Here is an 8,432-nt window from a genome sequence, read left to right as displayed (position 1 = left end):
TTTTTCGATGATGATATGCCTAATTTTCAAAATCCATTATGGTGCACCTGCAGATGTCAGTATAGCCTAAAAAATATATCCTTAAAAACAGGGCTCCTAATTAGTGAAGGTTAAGCTTACACAAAGCTCATGACTTTGCTCAAAACTCGGGGGTTTTGTAAGGGAAGAGGCTACTGCAGTAAGTGTCCATATCTTTCAGTCCACAAAATCAAGACAATCAAAAGGAGACAAAAGGGGTGGTGGCTGGAGAAAGTGACTTGCACAGCACAGGTAGGAATGGGTTGGGGCTTTCTAGTTTGTGCAGCAGTGGCTGTGGCTCTGGAAAGCACAGGTTTGATGTCGCAGTTGTCCATCAGTGCACCTACGATTTGTCTTTCAGCCGTGTTTCTAATAGGAACACATGCTGAAATACTGTTTCAGGATATGTTATTTGTTTTTAGAACCAGTATCCAGCTGGTTCAGCCTGTACTGTCTGCCCAGTACAACATTTGAAATAAAAATATGGGCATTGTCCATCACCTTTGTGTATTTGCAGGAGGTTAAAAGTGTGACCCTGGGTGAAAAGCTGGAGCCTTTTTATTTCATGTGATTTCTGCCTTGGAGAAAATGGCAATTACAGAGGTCAGATTTCCTGCTACATTCTGAATTTTTAGAATAATAATGAAGACGGGGTGGCTATTCTTAACTAACTCATGAAGTTAATCCTCTGTGCTCAAGGGCACTGCCTGCCCTCTGAGCTGATGTCTGTGTATTAGAAGTGCTCCTTTTAAAACCAGCATGTGGACAAATTATGGATGAATGTACAATGATATCTCTAACCACAGTGGTTGGTTCAGGAGAGGATGTGGGAAATAGGACTGTGAGGTGTGGGGGAGAAGAGTGTGATTGTGATGGCCGCATGGAAATGTAGTCAGGATGACTGTGATCATGTATGGTGCAGGAAGGAGGAGGCTGTGGCACTGCACCAGCTGTGAAGCCTGAGGCATGGGGTTGGACTGTCTGCCAACACAGCAGCCTTGCTGCTGCCGGGGAGGGCAGAGCACTTTGCAGGAGGGTTGTGGAGGCATTTGCTGGTTTCTCCTGCATGCTCAGAGTTGGGTCCCCAGCCCAGCTGAGCTAGCTCTGTAATGTAAAGCTACACGTATTTACATCATCATTTTGCAGCCTATCCGAGGTAACCTTCCCTGGATCTGAGCAGCAGATGAATGTCAAATAACTTTCCTATAAGGGACTTCATGCTAAGCCTTTTTGAAGCCTGGCTTATAGCAAATACCGTGGGGATATAACACAGCAGCAAACAGCCTGTGCAAAGAGCTGGGATAACTCAACCATATAGTGTCTCTGGAGATTACTTAGAGGAAAAGCAGCATATCTGACTGAGCCCATGCCTGGGCAAGAAAGTGCATTATGTGTGTAGATGTGTTGCTTTCCCCCTTCCCCGAAAAAACAAGGAGGTTTTTTTGGGTTTTCTTTTCTGTTTAATGGTTGGAGGGCTGTAAAAATTTGTGTCAGCCAGTGCCTCAATCCTCTCAGCAGCCTGCACACCAGCACATGGTCTTTGTGCCCATGAAAATCAGTGCAGGGATGTCTAGTAAGGTTTTACCTTACATATTAGCTCTCTCCTGTGCCAGTTGTCTGTTGTTAGCTAAATAAGATGAAATGAAAATGTGTGACCAACAAATACCTTCATGTCTTATTTATAGAGTTTTGTGTCATGGGCCCTGGACTGAGTTTGCCTGAGGCTTTTTCCAGAAAAGATATTGAAAGTACTTGGTCAGGATCTAAAATTATGTCTAGAGATGTCTAGACATGTGCAGACACAGATCAAATGGGCCCACACAAACCTACAAGAAGGTGAGTCCAGGAGAATAGGACACGGATGTGACTTCTCATTGAGGTGTGTGTAGTGGTGCTTGCTCATGAGTGTGATGCCCCAGGGATAGCTGAGGTGATCCCAACAGTGGCAGGCACTGGGAGGAGTGATGCTCCCAGGTGTGGATGCTAAGCTGGTACTATGCACTGCATCACCATCTGCTCCAGCCTGCGGAGTTCGGTGCCTGTTTGTTGATTATCTTATCCCCTTAATCTGCATGTTTTAATCCAATAAACCAGTACATGCAGGAGCCAAAGACAGCAGAGGAGTGAAACAAAAGCTATTTATGCTACCCAAAACAGTCACACCGAGCAGTTTAAAGCTGACAGCACAGTAGTAAACAACCAGTGTCTTTGGCTCTGAGAGTTTGCTCTAAGCCAAACAGAGCTGACAGAAGTCCCCCAAGGCTGGATTTGTTTTCTTCTTTGGTTGTCACCTATTCATAGGACAGAGATGAAAAACCTTGCAGGTCCTTTTGCTAACCTCTCTCCCAGAGTGTGGCAGGATACCAAACCCTGCTGCTCTCAGACTAAGTTGAAAAATAAAGAAATGACTGTAGAAACAATAACCTGAATATGTCTTGTCTTGCTGATCTACTTTAGATCTCCTGAGTTTGTATATATTAATATTGAAGTGTACAGCAGACTCAGGTCATAGCTCAAGCCTCAGGTCTAGATAGAAAAGTAACCTCTTTGCTCTCTCCTGAGATCCACTGCATGTCCTCTCAAACTGCTCTTGTCAAGAGTTTCTGAGGTTGTGACAAACTGGCGACCCACAGCATCCTTGTGCCTGAAGTTGGAGCAGAAAAAGAGAGCGTGTCAGGAGAGGCTGAAACACCAGCTGCATGATGCTCTAAAAGTATCATTTTCCCTCCTTGAGCCTCAGAAAAGCATCCAGGGCTAAAACTGTGACATAAACAACAGCTTTTCAGGAGCCATCTCAAATCTATCCCTTAGGATAATCTGTGTCTGAGTTGCTCAGTGGCCTATGGCGGGTGACCAGTAGTAGATGCTGAGAGAAGGAGTGTGATGGATCTGTCTATACTGCAAATGCTCCTTATTCATTCTTACCTGTTATTCCCTGTCCTGTATTTGGAGTCTTCCTTGATGTCCTCAGTAAACTTCAGTTAAGGGACAGGCCCTGAGATCTTTTTTTTCTGCCAAACAACACAATTTAATGAACTCCAGCGGTGCTTAAAAGTCAAGTTTTGCTGGAAGCGCAACAAATTAAAGGCAAAAGGGTGCTAAGCTGTTGTGTGGCCTTGTGTGCCTGGGAAGTGTTGTGTGATGCTGAGCTGCTTCATCCCACCTGCTCTCTGGTAGCTCAGGTCCTGACTGAACCTCTGGCAGCTCTAGATCCTACCGCTCTTGCAGGCCAGCCTTCAACAAGCAGCGCTGCAGGCAGGTGAGAGTGAGAGTCCCAGGGGAGCACTTCCCAGCATGGGAAAATCGTGCAAAAGAGAAATTTCTAACTGGAGTGCTTTCCTCCTATTAGGTTTTTGAATAACAGATGTTTCCCTCTGACATTTCGCAAAACCTTCTCTGGGAAGTTTTCATGGCTTTCAAGACAGTTTCCAGTTAAAAGAAACTTATAAAATTGCCTACTGTTTAGCACCTGTTTAACATCAAGGCGAGTGGAAACTCACGAAGCCTGTGCTAGCATTACATGACCACTCTCTAAACATGTCACTTCCAGTTTCAGCTCCTGCCCTACTGTGAACCAGGACACGGCAGCATCTTTGATCTCAGATAGGGATAGGGGGAGTGTAAGGCTGTGTGCAAATATGGAGACATTGCTATAGTGAGTGTTCTGGCTGTGCCAGTCTGTGTCTGTAGCAACAGTCAGTCAGAAGCTTTTGAAGAATTTCATAGCAGGCAATTAAGGAATACCCTTACTTAGCTTTGTCACTCAAAACATTTACATCTTGAAATATATGGGCTTAAATACCATGAATAAAGTGGCCTCTTATTTCTTTAGTGATATGAATATACAGCATGTTAACTTGAAGGTTTCTGGCACAGCAAGCCTCTGACTTTGTGGGTTATGCTGCAGAGAACAGAAAAACACCTTGTTTTCAAAGTACATTAAAGTACATAAGAGCAAAATGATGCTGTAATTGCTATAGTCTGCTTTGTGCTCCACTCGTGCTTATTGACCTTCCCAGCTCCCTTTGGCTTTTGTCTTCTTCCTTCTTTGTAACCAGCTCTTGCCCGTCATTATCTGCTTCTATTGCTGCATTAGGTACTAATTTCTAAGGCAAAACATCTCCAAGCCTTTCTTTAAAAACCTGTGCTTAAAGAGAACTCTTTTGCACCAAGGTAGGTTCAAAAAGCACCAGCATGTAGAAGACTGAACTGTTCTGTGAACAGCTCAGGTCCTTTTCTTTGGATGCGTTCATTTCCTTTCAAAGTTGTTGAATCCATAGCCCTACTACCCATCTTTGTCCTTGCACCTGATGTGAAATTCCCTCTTGGGGGGGAGTTTTGTGTAAGTGTAGTAGGCAGTTTGAAGTGTCAATGCAAAACTTCATGGCTTTTGTATTGCCTTTATGCTGATACTTAACTGTCTTCCTTTTATAAATCAGCTAACAGGTGGTAGGATGGTCCCTGGAGGTCTCTCTAGTGAGCCATTCTTCAGACGCTTCCAAAATACCTTCCAAAAGGCAGCATGAGAGTAACAAAAGTCCCAAACCTTTGTGCATAAGACTTGTAGTGTTGGGTTTGTTTGTAAATTCAACCCATGGATCAATACATCAGGAGACTGAAAAACACAGACTTAAAATCCAACCATGCTATGCTGAGGTTCACAATGAGTTTCAGCCCGCAAGTACCAGCGATGTCTTACTCAGATGGGAGCTGAAAAACTTGATCTTCTGCATACCTGCTCCCAAGGCACTTAAGAGTTCTCTGACAACCTGCCATGTCTAGGCAGAGTAAGGTGAGCCAAGGATAGCTTAAGATAAACCTCTATTTTCCTCTTCCCTTATTTGGACTTAGAGTGCAGTCTTAACTTTGTTATTGACTTTCTTTGGCTTGGCAGATTACTGTGAGCTGCACCATGCTGGGATGACATTGTAATATTAATCTCAGTGAAGGACCAATTTAGGGCTTCATATGTTTTCTGAGAAGTTCCCAACATCTGTTAACAATTCGGGCTTGAACGTTCATTTTGCTTTGTCAGTGGGTACAGCCACAATTACAGTAGTCAATAAACTTGTGATGGGAAAAGAGGAGGCTGGAGACTCATTGCCTGCCAGCCACCAAAGAAGCCCTGGCAGGCTGTTTCATTCCCCTCTGCTCCTGCTTCTTCACAAGAATCTAAAGCCTAAGTACTCAAACCCTTTCAGGTACTGCAATGCCACTTCTTGCAGCACCCAGTCTTTAGCCATTTGGAATGTGAAGCCCTTGTTTAGCTCTGCTTTCCCTATGATGGGCATGTGGCCCTCATAGAAAAGGATCATTCAAGGGGGGTTGCATGACTGGGCACCCAGGAGGTGTTTTGCTTAGGGCTATGGGTCCTGCCATTTTGAGGGGTCATCGTGCGAACTTGTTCCTCAAGTAGTCACTAAGGATGGGCTGAGACAAAAGGCTTCTTTTCCAGACCTAGCTAAAGGAAGACAGGATGGCCACAGCCCCATGCTGCCTGTAGAAGTAGCACCAGTTGTAGAAGTGCAGTTTGAATGATAATTCCCCCCATCTTGGGTAGCTACTACTGCTCCCCTGAACACTGGACTGTCCCAGGCCAGAGATGTGGCTGTGCTTTCCTGTCAAAGTGCCCCAATCCCAGAGGAAGAGCACCATGGGATGCTCTAGAGGAGGGATGAGGAGCAGGCAGAGATGCTGGGATGTGTGGCCTGTGATAGCAGATGACTTCTGTCCCTGTGGCTGTGTCCATCACATGATCAACAAGTGAAGAGCATCCATGGCATGGAAGGCTCTGGTACCTTCCAAGCCAGACAAGCAGCTGAATGCTGGGCTTGTCCATGCTGTGTGGCTGTTCTAATGGTGAAGCCAGAGAAAAGGGAAGTGAGGTACCAGCAGTACTGATACTGCCAGAAAGTGCTTATTTGGTGGGAAAGGGGACTTTCAAATGCTGATGTGTTTTCTGATGTGTTTCCTAGATCACGTTTCTGAGAAGTAGAAAGCAGGTGGAGATAGAGTATGCCAGATTTGGGTCTTCAGGTCAGATTATGAAAGGCTACAGGTTCAGTTCAGACCAGCCTGGGGTGCCATGAAGTTCAACAAGGAGAAGTGCAAAATCCTGCACCTGAGAAGGAACAACACCAGCATGGCCACACCTGGAGTGCTGTGTCCATTTTTTTCTGAGCTCTCCAGTACCCAACACATGCAGATATGCTGGAGAGGGTCCCATGAAAGGCTACAAAGATGATTAAGGGACTGGAACATCTCTCCTATGAGGAAAGGCTGAGAGAGCTTGGACTGTTCAACCTGCAGAAGACAGGGCTCAGAGGGGAATCTTATCAATGCATATAAATATCTGAAGAGAGCGTGCAAAGAGGACGAAGCCAGGTTCTTTTCAGTGGTGCCCAGCAAGAGGACCAAAGGGAATGGGTGCAGACTAAAACACCAGAGGTTTCCTCTAAACATCAGGAAGCATTTTTTCACTGTGAAGGTGACGAAGCACAGGCACAGGATGATCAGGGGTGTAGTGCAGTCTCCATCCTTGGAGATGTTCAAATGCCATCTGGACATGATCCTCGGCAATGTCCTCTAGGTGTCCCTGGCTGAGCAGGGCCTTGGATCAGATGACCTCCAGAGGTCCCTTCCAACCTCAGCTCTACAGTGATTCTGTGATTCTGACTCTGTTTCCAGCAGAGCAAAGTTCCAGAGACCCTACAGCCATGGATGATTGGGATGGTGGCACTGACTGCCCATTTGTATCACAAGGCTCCTATCATGGGTCTTCAGCAACCTGCTGCTGGAGTTTTAGCACTGGCAGGAAAACTACACAATGGCCACTGGCGTATCTGGCATTTCCAAAGCGGCCCGAGTTCCATGTGCCAGCCCAGGGTCAGACACAGGGCGGACACTCAGGAATGTCCCTCTGGGTCTGTGTGTTTTGGTGCAGCCTGTAATTTTTCGTTCCTTTCTAATTTTTGTAACATGAAGAAGCAAACATGGAAAATCTTGTTTCAATGCCCAGTTTGTTGTAAAAGATCAGGAATGTCAAGGCTGTGTACAAGGCTGTGTAGCTGCACTTGTCTGGAGAGCTGTTAATGGCCTGGAGGAATCCGTGCTGGGTTAGAGGTTTGCCCTGCTTCTTCTCAAAGCTTTTTTCTCTGCTTACTGCTAGAATTAAATAGAAAAAAATAGGAAAGGAGCCTTAATAACAAGAAACACAATAGGGTATTTTTTCCTTTATAGACTTTCTAAAAGCAGCTTTTTGTTAGTTGTATGACATTTCTTCGTGTGGCTCACAGGCATTCCTTTACCTGGTCTGGGTGGTTCTCTCTGGCCGCCTCACACCTGGAGGCTCTGGCTCCACCAGTCGCCTTCCCCTGGCTCTGCTCAGTGAGCATATGCCTGACATTTCAAGGTGATGGCTTTGGCAGAGTTGTGTACTTCCTGACACCTTTTTGAAGGCCAATTTCTGCAGCAGCCATGGTCTCTGTAAGCTATAAGAGCAACAGTACATTCACAGTACATTAAATCCTTCATCCTCCCATCATCAGTGAATGAATTGCAGGGTGGAGGGTTTGGGCATTTTTTACAGAATTGTCTTACCTGCAGAAAAATTCCGGGAGTTGGTCTCTCATCCTGCTTTGGAGATGCGTTCATTTCTTGCCATGGATATTTTTGTTTTGTTTTCATTTTTTTTCCTGCCCTTGTTATTTTTATCCCTTGCTTCACTTTTACAAAGGTTTTTGCTGAGCCTGGTTTCCAAACTGCTCAAGGAGAGAAACTTGCTTCTGCAGGCACTGTCTCCCTCATTCCCCATTCTGAGCTTCAGTCTGGTGGACTTATCTCCTTTTTACTCTATGTCCCAGTAATTTAATATTATAGACAATCCATGATAGAGACCAGCCAAGAGTTTATGCCAATTACATAAGCTTTTTCTATAAAGACATCATCTGGCTCTTCAAGCAACTCTGTTATTTGAACTAGTGTGTAAATCTTGGCAATGCAATGCAATGCAGAGTTATAAATAATTAAACAATTATTTTGACAAACAATAAAGACATACCTTTGACATTTTTGGTGACATGAACATGTTTCTTCACAAGCTTTATTTTTGCATACTTTAAATACAGCGAATATTATTTTCTCCAATGGCTCCATTACACTGGGAGTCTTCATCTTGTCTGTCTGCACAGCTTCAAGTAGGGTTGTTGAGCCAAGCACTGACTGACATAAAGGGAACTTCAAGATTAAGGCTGCTAAAATAACTGTAATTTGGTCCTTTGCCCCCCAGTGCTTGCACCCCACAAGGGGAGGTGTGAAAAGCTCAGTTAGCATCTCGTGACCCCTCAACAGGAGCATGTCCAGTGCAAAGACATTTCAGCTGGTAAACTCCAGCTGGCACTTATTGCCCATGTGCA

This window comes from Pipra filicauda, unplaced genomic scaffold, assembly GCF_003945595.2.
Source record: "Pipra filicauda isolate LSUMZ 115617 unplaced genomic scaffold, ASM394559v2 scaffold1_size10287979_pilon, whole genome shotgun sequence".
NCBI classification, from domain to species: domain Eukaryota; kingdom Metazoa; phylum Chordata; class Aves; order Passeriformes; family Pipridae; genus Pipra; species Pipra filicauda.
Note: the sequence above shows the minus strand (reverse complement) of the source record.